Here is an 18,097-nt window from a genome sequence, read left to right as displayed (position 1 = left end):
TTTTTTTAGCACTTGGGGGGAGCACCCCTGATGGACAGAGCACCCCCTGGACAACACTGCAGCACTCCTTTAGGACTGGGACACTGCACAGGACTTTGGAGTGGACACAGCCCCTATGGAGAACTGACTGCACAACACAGTCCAGCCAGCCCCTATGGACTTTGAAGTAGTGGACACAGCCCCTATTAACAACAGCAGTACAGCACAACACAGCCAGCCCCTATGGACTTTGAAGTAGTGGACAACAGCAGCACTACACTACACTACACTACACAGCCCTAACTCCCACCCTCCCTCTTCACTGTCCACAGCCGAGTGAGAAAATGGCGCCGACGTGGGTACCTTATATAGGATCCAAAACCCGCGAGACTCGGAAGGCGGGATGATGACGTTTTGCCTCGATTTCAGATCCGAGTCAGGCGGGAAAAGTCGAGCCTGATTCGGATCGGACTCGGATCGGGGGGGCTCGGGGGGGTTCGGATTTCAGAAATCCGAACCCGCTCACCCCTAACGCTAATTAATTCTCCTGTTTGTGCACAGCACAGCTGCATTGTTAAGGGAGGTTTGCTCTGATTGGGGCCTGTTCCTGTTAAAACCCAGCCAGTCCTTCATTCCATGCCGGTGATAGAGTTTGTTCGTACATTTTCGGATTCCAGTATCCTGCATGTCAGTCGAGTTATGAGTCTGTCTTGCTGTGTTCCGTGTGTGCCATTTGTATTCCGTCCATGCATGTTGCTTGTACCATCTGGGCCGCACGGAGTGCTTCCTACCTACGAAGCACCTGTCACCATTCAGCGGCTTGTGTCAACCGGCGGGCGCCAGTTGCAGTTCTGTGGTCCAGGTGCGCAATCCTGCACACCATCGCCAGTGTCATCCCGGTGACACTGGTAGCAGCTCTGCGCTCCAGGTGCACCATCTAGCACACCTTTGCCAGTGTCATCCCGGTGACACTGGTAGCAGCTCTGTGTTCCAGGTGCGCAATCTAGCACACCTTTGCCAGTGTCATCCCGGTGACACTGGTAGCAGCTCTGTGTTCCAGGTGCGCAATCTAGCACACTGTCGCCAGTGTCATCCCGGCAGCACTGGTAGCAGCTCTGCGTTCCTGGACACAGCTCAGCCGATTTACAGCAGAGTACAGTGCAGCATACAGCAGTGTGCCCCTATACACACTGACTATACAGAGCACAGCCACTTGTGAGTCTGGACACAGAACAGCCTATATACAGCAGAGTATAGCACAGCATACAGCAGCGTAACCCCCCTATACACATTGACTAAGAGCATCACAGCCTTGTGACTGAGTCTGGACACAGAACAGCCTATACAGCGGAGTACAGCACTGGATACAGCAGCGTGCCTGATAGCGAAATGGCACCGAGTCCCCGCCTTATATAGAATCCAACACCAGCAAAAATACAATGCTGCGAGGATGATGTTTTGCCTCCAAGTGGAATTTGAGTCAGGTGACCCAAGCCACCACTTGGATTGACCCGGATACCGGGAGTTTGGGTGGGTTCGGATTCTAAGCGATCCGAACCGCTCATCACTAATTTTTTATTAATATTTTCACACATATTTACTAAGCTTCTCTTGCCAGTAGACAAACCCATTAGACAAACATATATACATAATGTCACAGCACAGCATCTGTTCTGTGGATCACCTTTTTAACTGCTTCATAAATTAACCTTAATGTGATTTACATGTTCAACCTACTTTTTAATTTTACTGTAAATTACCACATTTTAATTCCCATGAGGATATCCTTATGTCATACATGCCTACTCTCCCGGGAATCGCGGGAGGCTCCTGATTTTTCGGGTAACCCCCCGCACCCCCAGAAGAGTAGACATATTTCCCACATCCCGCCCACTTCCTAGTGAAGTGGGAAGGATGGGAAGATTTTCCCTGGAAATTTCAGGTCTATCGGGAAGGGGCGGGGCTAAATGGCGCAAATCGCATCATTTAGTCCCGCCCCCTCCCCACGGACCTGTGAATCACAGGGGTTATCTGTAAAAGGGGCGGGGCCTAATGCAGTCTATCATCTGGCCCCGCCCCCGAAGAGGAGAGCAGCAGGTCCCCTCCTGCTGCTCCTGGAAAGCTGCCCAGGAATGTCGGCAAGTATGCCCTATGCACTGTTATATTACGTGTATCTCTAAAACCCAGTTAAATGTCTCCTGACTTGTTTTCTACAATGCCCAGCTAATTTCCATACTTTTTCAATATCAATAGACCTGTGAAATAGGGACAAACAGCATAAACATTATATAAATCAATTATACACTGTTTATGTTTCTGTTCTAATCAGTTTCCAAGAAATTGTTCCAGGCATATTACACTATGCACTTTGTCCAGAGTTAGTTTTCATAGTTGAATGACCTCAATCACACTAAAAAGTCAATGGAAAGTTTGTGTTGTTGTTAATAATGTTTTCTTTCGTAATCATATTCTCTGAAAAGTATGTGTTTATCAACTAATTATTATTAATTTAACTTGTTTTCTAACTTGTAGGACACAAGTTACACCAGGCATACCAAATAAAAACATTTACATACTCCTCCCTTTCAGAAATTGGTTTTGTGGTTTATCTGGTCTGATAGAAAGCCCTGAATTTCATCTCACACTCTACACAGGTCTTCCATGGGCATTCCCAACACTAGAATATATTAAAGATTTTAATCTTTATCACTCTGCCCTCTTGGCCCAATGTGTCCAGTGGCATTCCCCACCCTGTGCCTTTCTAGCTAGTAGTTGAAGGGATTTATATCCACGCTTTGTAATACTCTCCTTCCAATCACACATAATGTTAAATATGATTTTGGTGTACTCTAAAGGCTCATACACATAGACGATGTGATGTATGAACGATATTGGTGAAAGATTTCCCTTTAACTTTTTGAATTGCAGGACAATGACATTGGGTGTACACACTGAAAGATATCTTTAAAGGTATACAGTATTTCAGCGAAGTCATCCTGCCACATCTTTGAACAATAGAAAAGCAAAAAAGAAAGCAAATTATTCCTATAATGGGGCACTCACAGAGTAATCATGTCTGGATAATAACTATTAATGACCCATCATTAAGTAAAATATAACCTTTATTAAATCCTTTAAAATTAGGTCACCAAAATATATAAAAAATAATAATGTGAAAACAAAATATATGTGTAAGTGAATTAAAACTAAAACTAATGTACTCCACGTTTGTTGTCTCTTAATTCATTCTGCTATGATCCATAAATCCCTTTGTATATCTGCTTAATATATTCCATGCATAATTCAACAATCTGCCCACTATATTATTAAGGTATACAGTATAGCCTTGATTGAGTAATGATCAAATAATACTTCAAATATTGCCCACACGTATCACTATGTAGCTTTTTAATTCCCTATATGTGGTTACACTTCCCACTCATGAGTAATGTTTAATTATATATTGTATCAGAACATCCCCAGGTGTTATTGCTGGAAATTTTATACGCGAAGACACATAGGGGCCTATGTATCAAACCTTGATGAGAGATAAAATTGTGAAAGAAAAAGTATTAACCAATCAGCTCCTAACTGTCATTTTCAAACACAGCCTATACAATGTAAGTTAGAAGCTGATTGGTTGGGGATTTATATCTCACAATTTTATCTCTCATCAAGCTTTGATACATATTATAAAATAAAATAATATAATATAATATAGACTGCATACAGTCTGGAAAGCAGACAGAAGTGCCTGATTAACAGGGCAGCCTCCGCTCTGGCAGGGTCACACTGCTATGAGTAGTGGCTGAGAAGTATAAGAGTGGGCTGCATAATACTACGAGGACAGTAACGGAGATGAGGGATTAATTGTTAATATAGTTGATACACCTGTGACACATTGTTGCAATATTAGAGATTGAACAGGTATGATAACAACATAATTAAAGTATCCCTGCTCACCCATTATAGACTATGTAATGGAGACCATGTAATAACATGGTATATATGAGTGCAATAACACACAATGCATCTTAATGGCTTAATAAAGATTTACTGAGCGTTGTGTTACGTCAAAGCTGATTCAATAAGCCTTGTAAGGCGATGTATCTGCAATTATATCCCTTGAAATTAGGTATTATTGACTAGTTGCCCATATAAATTAACGTCTGAATAAGCCTACCAACTGCTGGATAGAAATTATTAATATATCAAGTAACAGACACTGGACAGTGATATTAAGTGTCTCTACATACTGTATAATAAGTCACAGATATTGAACATTCGTGTATAGAATTTCCAACAGTAACACCTGGGGATGTTCTGATACAATATATAATTAAACATTACTCATGAGTGGGAAGTGTAACAACATATAGGGAATTATAAGAGCTACATAGTGATACGTGTGACTGAACTACTAGTGTAGGTAATATTTGAAGTATTATTTGATCATTACTCAATCAAGGCTATACTGTATACCTTAATAATATAGTGGGCAGATTGTTGAATTATGCATGGAATATATTAAGCAGATATACAAAGGGATTTATGGATCATAGCAGAATGAATTAAGAGACAACAAACGTGGAGTACATTAGTTTTTGTTTTAATTCACTTACACATATATTTTGTTTTCACATTATTATTTTTTATATATTTTGGTGACCTAATTTTAAAGGATTTAATAAAGGTTATATTTTACTTAATGATGGGTCACTAATAGTTATTTTCCAGACATGATTAATACGTGAGTGCCCCATTATAGGAATACTTTGCTTTCTTTTTTGCTTTTCTACTGTGATTCTTTTATTCCTGGGAGCACCTCCCAACATAATAATTATAATAAATTAATTGAAATACATATTGGGAAGGATAATCAATACAAAAGTAGTCTGTGCGGATATTTTTCCACAACTTTATACATCTCTGAACAGGCAATTCTTGACGATATTGTCAGATTGGCCTACATGTCCCGATGATAAAAGACATTGTTAATGACCCGCGGGAGCGTGCATCGTTGGTTGTTCACTGCATACGCACTGAACGATATGAACGATATATCGTTGAACGATATCATTAGCGTCCATATCATTCATAAAACTCATCTAGTGTGTATGCGGCTTTAGACCCTAAAAAAAGTGGTCAGATATTTTTTAAAGCATTGGAAAATCCTCTATTAAGGTCGGAATTAAGAAAAATGCTTATAAATTGCTTTCCTGGTGGTACTATGGGCCTGATTCAGAGCCGGACGCTCTGACCAGAGCACTTGCTCTGAATCAGGGCCCTCCTCCATTAAAATGGAGCGTCCTCCTGGACGCTCATATAGCTGTGGGTCACCACCCACAGCATATACGAGCATCCAAAAAGATGGTCGCGATGGTCTTGACCATCGCGACCATCGGACTTGCGACGGAGACCCTGCGGTAGGGTCTCCCTGCCACAAGCCCTGGAGTGATTTTGGCTCTATCAGAGCCAAAATCACTCCCACTGACATCACTAGTGATGTCAGTGGGGCCGGCTTCAGACGGTAGGCGTTCCCATGGGAACGCCTCCGTCTGGCAGGCACGCCCCCGGCACGCCCACCAAAGGGGGCGTGCTGTCAATCAACATCGACAGCATGCCCCCTTTGGTGCGAGACCCGGAGCGACAGCTTGGCTGTCGCAGTCCGGGTCTCGCGCATGCGCACGACGGAGCTCCCTCCGTCGTGCGCATGCGCAGTGGGGAACATCGACCCACTTGCGAGCGTACTGCCGCTTGCGAGTGGGTCTGAATGACCCCCTATGTTCATACTAGACTCATTAGTATCTTTTGGATTACTTTAGACTCCTGTTGGAGGAACTGTAACCATCTGGGGTCTTTCCTGCATATTTGGTGAAGCTTTTCTAAACCGCAACCATTGCGGATGCAAGTTAACTCTTTGGCTTTAACTAATATAGGTCGGCCGATTTTGCCTGACCCTAAATACATCTTAATGCCTCTTCCTTTTCCAGCCTTCCCCAAGCAGATTCATAAATTGCTGAGACATACTGCATCTTGGGAATAGGTATGAAGTCCCGGCGGCTGAATAGCTGCCGGTTCATATCCCGACGCTGGCAGCCCGAAGGGAGAATATCCTTACAGGGCAGGTAAGTACCTTATCCCTCTCCCCCCCCAACCTAACCCTCCCTTAGTGGTGACTAACCCTAACCTTACCCCCTAGTGCCTAACCCTAACCACCCCCGGGGATGCTTAACTCTAATCCCCCCTTACCACACCCTAAACCTATCCTTCCCGGGGGGTGCTTAACCCTAACCTCCCCCGGGGGTGCCTAACCCTAATTCCCCCTTACCGCACTGTAAACCCAGGGCCGGCGCTCCCTCTATGCAAACTTAGGCATTTGCCTAAGAGCGCCGGCCACTGCAGGGCAGTAGTGTGGACGGCACATAAGTGTCGTCCGCACTCCACTACTAGAAACAAACACACAGCCGCCGGCAGTTGTGTGGTTGTTTAGCAGCCGTGAGAGTCAGACAGACTCATCGGCTGCTGAGCCCACTGCAGGAGCCGGGCTTCTGGATCCCGCAGTGGCTGATGGAAGAGATGTCATGACGTCTAACCACATCAGGCAGAGTGGGCCGGCCCGGGAAGATGCCGGACAGAGGAGCATGCCGGAGAAGGGATTAAGGTAAATGGAGGTTTGTTTTTTTTCATGAGCGTGTATGTCTGGCGTACTACTAGGGGCACTGATGGGGTACTACTAGGGGCACTGCAGGGGAACTACTAGGGGCACTGTAGGGGGCATTACTAGGGGCACTGCGGGGGTACTACTAGAAGCACTGATGGGGGCACTAATGGGGGTACTACTAGGGGCACTGATGGGGGTACTAATAGGGGCACTGTAGGGGGCACTGATGGGGTACTACTAGGGGCATTGCTGGGGGTACTACTAGGGGCACTGATGGGGGTACTACTAGGGGCACTGCTGGGGGTACTACTAGGAGCACGGCTGGGGGGACTACTAGGAGCTCTCCTGGGGGGACTACTAGGGGCACTGCTGGGGGTACTACTGGGGGCACTGCATAGAGGGGGATTACTACTAGGGGTACTGTTGCGGGGGACTGCTACTGGGGGCACTACTGGGGCAGACTGCTACTAGGGGCACTGATGGGAGGACTACTACTGGGGGGATTACTGCTGGGGGCAGTGCTGGGGAGGGCTACTACTAGGGGCACTGCTACTATATGCACTGCACTGGTGGCACCACTACTGGGGGCACTGCATAGGGAGGGCTGCTACTGGGGGGATTACAACTGGGGCTGGGGGGGAGACTTCTACTGGGAGCACTGCATCGGGAGGACCACTCCTGGGGGCATTGCATAGGGAGGGTTACTACAGGGGTCACTATATAAGGGACACTGGATAGGTGGGGGACTACTACTGGGGGCACTGTATAAGGGGCACTGCATGGGTGGACCACTACTGGGGGCACTGCATTGGGGGCCAATATTGCGGGCACTGTATAAGGGCTTGTGTAGCTATCAAGGGTGGGGACAGGGGGGGCGGCGTACGGCTGAAAAAATGCCTAGGGTGCCAAGAAACCTGCAACCGGCACTGCCTAAACCTAACCCTCCCAGGGAGTGCCTAACCCTAACCTCCCCCCGGGGGGACCTAACCCTAACCCTCCCCCCTAGGGGTGCCTAACCCTAACCTCCCCCTGGGGGTGCCTTACATTTAATCTGTCCTAAAAGATAATATACTTCTACTTGCTTTACCAACCTACTTAACCACTTGCCTGGCGTGGTCACATGAGATTCAACCACAACAAGCTGGGCTTTCCCTGACACGATCGCATCTGATGCACAGCACCATGAACGTGGCGCATGTGTCAAGTTCCCAGAGACCTGCGTATGTACAGTAGACCCAATGGCAGAGTCTCCTGCACTGCAGAGAGGAGGGGGCTCGCATGGAGCCTGCACACAGGCCCCCATCTCTCTTAAACTGCCCTGGTGTGGCCACGCTCCCTGTCTAAATTACAATTGTTGGGAAGAATACATTAGAGATAGGGGATTTTGCAGTGTAATTCTTCATGGATCAGATTTTGTGGAGTAAAGTTCTAGCACTATATATTCTCCATTATGAATTTAGTAGAATCTATAACAGATATGGGACAGCTTATTCTGCTATGCTCTAAGAAAGCAAAGTCATGGTAGAAGAAAATTGATAAGGAACATTGCTGAGGGCAACCTCCTGCAGGGAAGTGTGCTAAATTTGCTCACCCAAATGAAGGTAAATAAAATATGTCAAGCAACAGTTTCGAAGGCTTACTTATCTCATCTGTGAAAATGGTAGTTACCAGCACCTCTGATCTAGAATAATTAACTTTTGCACATTTTACACCACCACTCACCACATAAAGTAGGGTATGCCTTCAACTTTTTCTCAATACTCAACCTTTAGGATATATTTACTAGAGGTCGACTTTGGTATATTTTTAGATTTTGGTGTATTTCTAGTCGATTTTCATTCAAGTTTGCAAATCAGGGATTTACTAAAGGAACAATTGAATATAAAATCTAATATAAGACTGAGGCCCTCATTCAGAGCCGTACGCTCTGAACAGAGCGCACGCTCTGAATGAGGGCCGCCCTCCATATTCTGGAGCGTCCTCCTGGACGCTCGTATAGCTGTGGGTCACCACCCACAGCCTATACAAGCGTGCAGTTTGATGGCCGCGATGGTCGTGACCATCGCGACCATCGAAACTGCGAGCCGGAGCCTGCGGTTGAGGTTTTCAACCGCAAGGCCCGGAGTGATTTTGGCTCTATCAGAGCCAAAATCACTCCCACTGACATCACTAGTGATGTCAGTGGGCCGGCTTCTGACGGTAGGCGTTCCCTTGGGAACGCCCCCGTCAGGGAGGCACGCCCCCGGCACGCCCACCAAAGGGGGCGTGCTGTCAATCAACATCGACAGCACGCCCCCTTTGATCAGACACAACGAGCGAAGGACTTTCCTTCGCTCGTCGCGTCTGGCGCATGTGCACAACGGAGCTCCCTCCGTCGTGCGCATGCTCAGTGCAGACCATCGACCCACTTGCGAGCGGACAGCCGCTTGCGAGTGGGTCTGAATCAGGGCCTGAATCCCATCCAAAATCGAACATCGACCACACATTGATACTTTTACATAGACAACTACAGCATCCCTTTATTTACTAACAGTCATATTGGAAATCAAATAAAAATTTACTTCAAATCCAAACTTTCAAACCACACAAAATAATAGACTGTCACACGGGAGGATTGGAATGGGGCGGATGCAAGTGTATTGCATTGTGCAAAAACTATGTGATAAAGGGCCTGATTCAGACCCACTCGCGAGCGGCTGTCCGCTCGCAAGTGGGTCGATGTTATGGACTGAGCATGCGCACGACGGAGGGAGCTCCGTCGTGCGCATGCGCCAAACGCGACGAGTGAAGGAAAGTCCTTCGCTCGTTGTGTCCGATCAAAGGGGGCGTGCTGTCAATGTTGATTGACAGCACGCCCCCTTTAGTAGGCGTGCCGGGGGCGTGCCTCCCTGCCGGGGGCGTTCCCACGGGAACGCCTCCCGTCAAAAGCCGGCCCACTGACATCACTAGTGATGTCAGTGGGAGTGATTTTGGCTCTTATAGAGCCAAAATCACTCCGGAGCTTGCGGTTGAAAACCTCAACCGCAGGCTCCGGCTCGCAATTTCGATGGTCGCGATGGTCACGACCATCGCGGCCATCAAAATGCACGCTCGTATAGCCTGTGGGTGGTGACCCACAGCTATACGAGCGTCCAGGAGGACGCTCCATTTTCATGGAGCCCGGCCCTCATTCAGAGCGTGCGCTCTGCTCAGAGCGTACGGCTCTGAATGAGGGCCAAAGTTTCAATTAGCTCACCTCACTTTTATATGGCTCTGTCACTCCTTAGGACCAAAACAGTTCCAGACATCCGCTTTGCTTTCTTGCCATTATCATTGGCTGCAGTGCATCACAAGGACTGGACCATTTAATTAGAGATGAGCGGGTCCGGTTCTCCGAGAAACGGACCCACCCGAACATAGGGGATCCGAGTAGGATCCAAGTCAGGCACGGGTTTCCTGCCTGACCCGGAATCCAAAAAGAGGCAAAATGTCATTGTCCCGCTGTCGGATTCTTGCGGGTTTTGGATTTTATATATGTCCCTCTCCATGGTGATCGTCGCTATTTCCTTGCTGAGTTCCAGGCTGTCGGGCTGTACTGTGCTCTGTCCAGGGGTGCTGTGTTCTCCAATCAAGAGTGTGCAGGGGTGTGCTGTCCTCCATCCAGGGGGCTGTGTGTCCAATCCAGGGTGTGCTGTGCTCTGTCCAGGGTGCTGTGTTGCCCATCCAGGGGTGTGCTGTGCTCTGTCCAGGGGTGTGTGTTGTGCAATCCAGGGGTGTGCTGTGCTCTGTCCAGGGGGCTGTGTTGCTCATCCAGGGGTGTGCTCTGCTCCGTCCAGGTGGCTGTGTTGTCCAATCCAGGGGTGTGTTGTGCTGTCCATCAAGGAGTGTGCGGTCAAGGGTTGTGCTCTCCATCCAGTGTGCTGTCCATCCAGAGGTCTGCTGTCCATCCACGGGCTGTAAAAAGTTTATCCACATAAGCACTGTGTCGCTGTATGCTGTACCCCCCCCCCCAGTGTATCCATATAAGCACTGTGATGTTGCTGGCTATACCGCAGTGTAATATTCATAAAAGTATTGTGACGCTGTAGGTCATTCATACCGCAGTGTAATATTCATACAAGTATTGTGACACTGCCATCCATACTGCAGTGTAATAGTCATAAAAGTATTGTGACGCTGCCATGCGTACCACAGTGTAATATTTATAAAAGTATTGTGACACTGTAGGTCATTCATACAGCAGTATAATATTTATACAAGTATTGTGGCACTGTAGGTCATTCATACCACAGTATAATATTCGTACAAGTATTGTAACGCTGCCATCCGTACTGCAGTGTAATATTCATACATTTATTGTGACAATGCCATCTGTACCGCAATGTAATATTTATAAAAGTATTGTGACGCTCTCGTCTGTACTGCAGTGTGATGCTGCAGGCCATACCCCAGTGTATCCATACAAATACTGTGACACTGCAGGCTGTAACCTAGTGTATCCATATAAGTACTTGACGCTGCAGGCCATACCCCAATGTTTGCTTCTGTAGCCCAGTGTATCCATATAAGCACTGTGACACTGCAGGCCATACCCCAGTGTATGCTGCTGTACCCCAGTATATCCATATAAGCACTGTGATGCTGCAGGCCGTACTGCAGTGTATGTTTACGTACCCCAGTGTATTCATATAAGTACTGTGATGCTGCAGGTCGTACCCCAGTGTATCTGTGTAAGCACTGTGATGCTGCAGGCCATACCGCAGTGTATGCTTCCATACCCCAGTGTATTCGTTTAAGCACTGTGATGCTGCAGGCCGTACCCCAGTGTATGCTTCTGTACCCCAGTGTATCCATGTAAGCACTGTGACTTTGCAGGCTGTACCCCAGTGTATGCTTCCGTATCCAAGTGTATCCATATAAGCAGCACTGTGAAAAAAAAGCCAATTTTCATGCCTCGGCATAACAAAAAAATCCACCTCTTTTGTGTGGAATTATTCTACTCAAATCCGGACAACAATTGCCAAGCCATTTGTAGCATTTCCAAAGCCACAGTAAGTAGTGGTAGGGGCCTTAACCACCTAGGCACCGCCTCCCTATTGCGTCATTTGCAACGAGTTCATGCAATAAATAACTAATTAATAACAAGCAGTCTAGTATCAGCTACCAGTAGTTTGGACCAGCACATGCAATCTCTATCACCAACACCCTCATCATCAACCTCCTCCTTAATGATTGGAGGTAGTCCATCCAAAAAATGTTTTGTGTGGTCCCAAACAAACCAAGGATTTCAGCCACAAAAGTGTCAGTCTGTCGGTAAAGTGATTCGTTTGTTAAACTGTTCATGGCCTTTTTACTATCCCACATAAGAGTGGGTAAGTGGACCCAATGACAATTCCATCTTGCACCTCTTTGCTTTAGATTTTGCACAATTTGGGGCATTGCTGACTGACATTTTTATAGTTTATTAAACTGCCATCAGTTGCGCAGAAGGAATTAGCCAATCATCCTAGCTGCAATCCAGTTGTGAGTATTGCAGCACTCCACCTTCCATACCCCCTACTGGTCCGCATGAGGAACAGCATCAACAGGACATCAAGCTTCACTAACTTACCAGTATGCCAAGCTAGCCCAAGGGCTCCCGACATGAGTCTCAACCGTCCTAGTGTTGTGACAATATGAGGATGTAATGTAATTATGTACTACATCATATCTTGCCTCAGTCTGGGGGAGAATGCATGTGGTGTTGGTTCACATTACATGGGGGATGGAGGTTGGAGTCTATGTCAGGTAATATGGGTGATTTAATCATGCTTATAAAGGGTCAATTGACTGCTGTGCTGGGCATGAGGCAACTCTGGCATATAAAGGAGCAATGGGCTGCCATGCTGGGTATGAGAGGGCTCTGGCATATAAAGATGTAATGGACTGCCATGCTTTGTACAAACAGGTTCTGGCATATAAAGGGGTAATGGGCTGTTATGCTGGGCGTGAGGGGAGTCTGGCATATTAAAGGACAATGGGCTGCTTTGCTGGGCATGAGGGAGCTCTGGCATATAAAAGGGCAAAGGGGGCTCAGGGCAGACATATAAGGGAAGAACAGAGCTCTGGGGCATATAAAGGGGCATGAGAGTTTCTGAGACATATACAGATGCTTGAGGGGGCTCTGGGATGCATATATATGCATGAGGGGCTCTGAGGCATATATACAGTCAGGTCCATAAGTATTGGGACATTGACAGAATTTTCAGATTTTGGCCTCTATTCACCACCACAATGGTTTTGAAATGAAACAAACACGATGTGCTTTAACTGCAGACTTTCAGATTTAATTTGAGGGTAATTACATCCAAATGAGGTGAACGGTGTAGGAATTACAACAGTTTCAATATGTGCCTCCCACTTTTTAAGGGACCAAAAGTAATGGGACTATCAACTCAAAAGCTATTTCATGGACAGGTGTGAGCTATTGCCTCGTTGTTTCATTATCAATTAAGCAGGTAAAAGGTCTGGAGTTGATTCTAGGTGTGACATTTGCATTTGGAATCAGTTGCTGTCAACTCTCAATATGAGATCCAAAGAGCTGTCACTATCAGTGAAGCAAGCCATCATTAGGCTGAAAAATCAAACCAAACCCATCAGAGAGATAGCAATAACATTAGGTGTGGCCAAATCAACTGTTTGGAACATTCTTAAAAAGAAAGAACGCACCGGAGAGCTCAGCAACACCAAAAGACCCGGAAGACCACGGAAAACAACTGTGGTGGATGACAAAAGAATTATTTCCCTGGTGAAGAAAAACCCCTTCACAACAATTGGCCAAATCAAGAACACTCTCCAGGAGGTAGATGTATATGTGTCAAAGTCAACAATCAAGAGAAGACTTCACAAGAGTGAATATAGAGGGTTCACCACAAGATGCAAACCATTGGTGAGCCACAAAAACAGGAAGACCAGATTAGAGTTTGCCAAACAACATCTAAAAAAGCCATTACAGTTCTGGAACAACATCCTATGGACAGATGAGACAAAGATCAACTTGTAACAGAGTGATGGGAAGAGAAGAGAAGGAAAGGAACTGCTTATGATCCAAAACATACCACCTCATCAGTGAAGCATGGTGGTGGTAGTGTCATGGCGTGGGCATGTATGGCTGCCAATGGAACTGGTTCCCTTGTATTTATTGATGATGTGACTGCTGACAAAAGCAGCAGAATGAATTCTGAAGTGTTTCGGGCAATATTATATGCTCATATTCAGTCAAATACTTCAGAACTCATTGGACGGCGCTTCACAGTGCAGATGGACAATGACCCGAAGCATACTGCATAAGCAACCAAGGAGTTTTTAAGGCTAAAAAGTGGAATGTTATGCTATGGCCAAGTCAATCCCCTGACCTGAATCCAATTGAGCATTCATTTCACTTGATGAAGACAAAACTGAAGGGAAAATGCCCCAAGAACAAGCAAGAACTGAAGACATTTGCAGTAGAGGCCTGGCAGAGCATCACCAGGGATGAAACCCAGCGTCTGGTGATGTCTATGCGTTCCAGACTTCAGGTTGTAATTGCCTGCAAAGGATTTGCAACAAAGTATTAAAAAGTGAAAGTTAGATTTAGGATTGTTTAGTTTGTCCCATTACTTTTGGCCCCTTAAAAAGTGGGAGGCACATATAGAAACTGTTGTAATATCTACACCATTCACCTGATTTGGATGTAATTACCCTCAAATTAAATCTGAAAGTCTGCAGTTAAATCGCATCGTGTTTGTTTCATTTCAAAGCCATTGTGGTGGTGAATAGAGGCCAAAATCAGAAAATTCTGTCAATTTCCCAATATTTATGGACCTGACTGTAGGTGCATGAGGGGTCTCTGGGATGGCATCAGGGGCGAATCTATAATGGGTGCAGGGTGTGCGGTGCACACAGGCCTACGGGTCATGGGGAGGCCCGCACCACACCCCTGCACCCATATTATTTAAAACCTACCTCTCCGGAGGTCCCACACCGTGTGTCAGCGCTGTACAAAAAGCTGGAAAATGGCTGTGGCGGCCATTTTTCTGGCGTTTTGCGCATGCGCAGTAAACTCCGGGCACAATCTAGTGCACAGAGTCTACTAATGCTCCGGTGGCCGGCTAGCCGCGTCAGTCAGCTACCAGCCAACGGGACGAGAGGTGGTGGCCCCGGACGGGAAATGCACACGGGCCCCCTCCTCTCTAAAGACGCCCCTGGATGGCATATATATGGGCATGAGTGGGCTCTTTATTAGAGTGGCAAAAAAATGGCTTGAATATGACAAACAAAATGGCTGTAACCCTACTGTGGTTTTGGCCACTCAACTTGCCTTGTCACATCCCCTGTATGAGAGTCTGACATTGTAAAGATAGTATCACGACGGAAACTGTTTCTATTACTCCATTGTTGGTATAGTACAGCACTGGCATAAATCGGTGCTGCATGCACAAGCAATGTGGGTGACTACCTGAGGTCATGCAGTCAATGGTCCAGTGTCCAGTAAAAGCAATTAGTTATCTGTATTCTTAGTGACTGGGCTCAGAGAACTATAATGACACATAGAATTCACTTGCCTTAGTAATATGTCATGATGGCAAAATAACTGGACAAATATAATAAGACAAGAAACACAAATAATATCCTGCATGGGACAAAAATGAAATTCAATTTATAGACCAGCAATTTAGTACATTCTAATATTTAGTTACCAAATTTTGTATATAGCTGGAGGTGCTCCCTGGAATCGAGTATCAAGTAAGGTAAACAAGCCTGACTGTGGTGAAACGTGCGTACTGTTTCTCTGACACTTACCCGCTGCAGGGGGAGAGTGTTTGCAGCAGGCAGCAGGGCTCTACTGAGATGGATTCTCTTCAAGTCAGGTATTTCTCTTTCAGGTGGGTCGCGACTTACCCCGATGGCGTATCCGGCTCCTGAAATACTTTAAGTAACAGGGCCCAACTAACACCATACATGGGTGCACTGTCCCATGACTCCCTTTTGTTTCCAACAGTGCTGTCGTGTGTTCCTCTCTCATCCAATGTCCACTCAATTTTAAGACCTGGGAAAGCAGAAGGAACCAGACCTTCACACCGTACCTAACCATTTATCTGTCCTTTTTGAACCTCCTTGGTTCTTGCTGCCAGCTAATTTATGAATAGCGGTGTTCATGTATTTTCCCCCAATTGTTTTTCCATGAAGTATAATTAATAATCACAGGCGACAGGGGCTGCAACATTGTATACTGATATGACTAGATGCGTCATTTATTTATTATTTATTGTCTATTATTTGTTTCTAATACATGATGCTGAATTGCTGGCATTTATGATTGAGAGAAAGACAGAGATAAAACAAACTATCTCTCATATAACAAAAGTATATCGAGAATATATCTGTCCTGTATGTATATACTATATCTGCAACATTTATCAAATTAAATTTTTTAGAAGCATTATAGTGTTTAAATTCTAATTGATGTGTATGTTGGTTGCATATAGTGCTACTACATAAATGAAATGAATGAAGGGAGTGAATGTACTAACTGCTAAACCTGCCTATTTTACCCATTAGGGGATACATTGTTAATGATTAAATATGATCACAACAAGGTAATTATTTCATACACAATTACAGAATGTCTAATATGATATTTATGTCTGTTTATTGATGGATATGATATTTATGTGTGTTTATTGATGGATATGATATTTATGTGTGCTTACTGATTGATAGGATATTTATGTGTGCTTACTGATGGATAGGATATTTATGTGTGCTTATTGATGCATATGATATTTATGTGTGCTTATTGATGGATATGATATTTATGTGTGCTTACTGATGGATAGGATATTTATGTGTGCTTATTGATGCATATGATATTTATGTGTGCTTATTGATGGATATGATATTTATGTGTGCTTACTGATGGATATGATATTTATGTGTGCTTATTGATGGATATGATATTTATGTGTGCTTACTGATTGATAGGATATTTATGTCTGCTTACTGATGGATATGATATTTATGTGTGCTTACTGATGGATATGATATATTATTTATGTGTGCTTATTGATGGATATGATATTTATGTGTGCTTATTGATGGATATAATATTTATGTGTGCTTATTAATAGGTGACTCTATCATATTTTCATAATCAGAGTCATAATAATTTCCAATTTCTTTTAAAGAAGGATCCGGTTAAAAGTTATGTTTTAATTATGTTCATTTCCTGATATCAATTATATCAATTACATGGTATTTATGGGTGTTTAATGATGGGTGACTGTCATACATTCACACAGAGTCAAAATAATCCCCAATCTCTTTAAAGAGGGAACCAATTAAAAGTTATGTTGTAATTATGTATATTTCCTGATATCAATTATATCAATTCATTATTATAAAAGAGTGCCCCACAAAGGATTCACTTGCTGCACATTGGCCGAGGCCAATGGAAGGTTTTCTTCTGAGTACAATATATAATAAGAGAAAGAAAGTTGAATGTATATTTAGCTGCACTACCACCTAAGAAACATTTTTTACAAATTGGGCCCCTCCCGCTAGCTATAGCCCTGGAGGCTGATATACATGATACATTCATTTGTTAACTCTTGATTGTGGCTTGTGATTAGTCTATCTGCCATAACACCCTTAAAGGTGCCTATCCACTAGAAGACAGGCAAAAGACTGCACGATTACGACATTGTAATCATGCAGTCGTTTGTCAGTCTGTGATGTGCCTACACTAAACAAGCAGTCGATTTTCAAACGATTATCGAACGATTATCGAATGATTATCGAACGATTATCAAATGATTGAACGATAACAATATCGTTATCGTTCAATTGCTCATTTTAATCGTCTAATGGATAGGCACCTTTACATGTTTTTGTCTGAAGGTACAGTATGAGAAAAACAGTTCGGTTAGGGGACTGTGCCACTTTAAGAAAAATATTTTCTAGGTGAAATTTTAATACACTTCACTGTACTTTCCACATGGAAATCCCCTGATTAGCACTGTAGCAATATTATAAATGACATGTACACACACTGCTCTTCCTCTTCTGCATTAACCTAAAAGAAAAGTGGATGTCGTCATAGAAAGAAATGTCTGTGTACTGCTGAGGCAGAGAGCTGCCTTACTTCCCTATTGTGAATTTACTACATCATCTACTTATAACGTATAATCTATTTTAAGACATAAGTGTGGTTGGAGACTATTTACATATGTAGCAAGTCACTATATCTTGTCAATCACTTTTGAACAGATTAGAGAAAAAAATAAAAATGATACATTAAAATGTAATGTCCAGTCTATACATTCACTAGAAACTAGTGACATTGTGCTCAATATCACTGGTTTATCAACTTCTTCATCATATATTAATATGCGCTGCAAAATCCGAAAAACCATACGGTCAAAGGTACAAGAGTGCAGTTTATAATCCATGAAGGGT

The sequence above is a fragment of the Taudactylus pleione genome, unplaced genomic scaffold (assembly GCF_031769625.1).
Source record: "Taudactylus pleione unplaced genomic scaffold, aTauple2 ptg000317l, whole genome shotgun sequence".
Taxonomy (NCBI): domain Eukaryota; kingdom Metazoa; phylum Chordata; class Amphibia; order Anura; family Myobatrachidae; genus Taudactylus; species Taudactylus pleione.
This window is presented reverse-complemented; position numbering follows the sequence as displayed.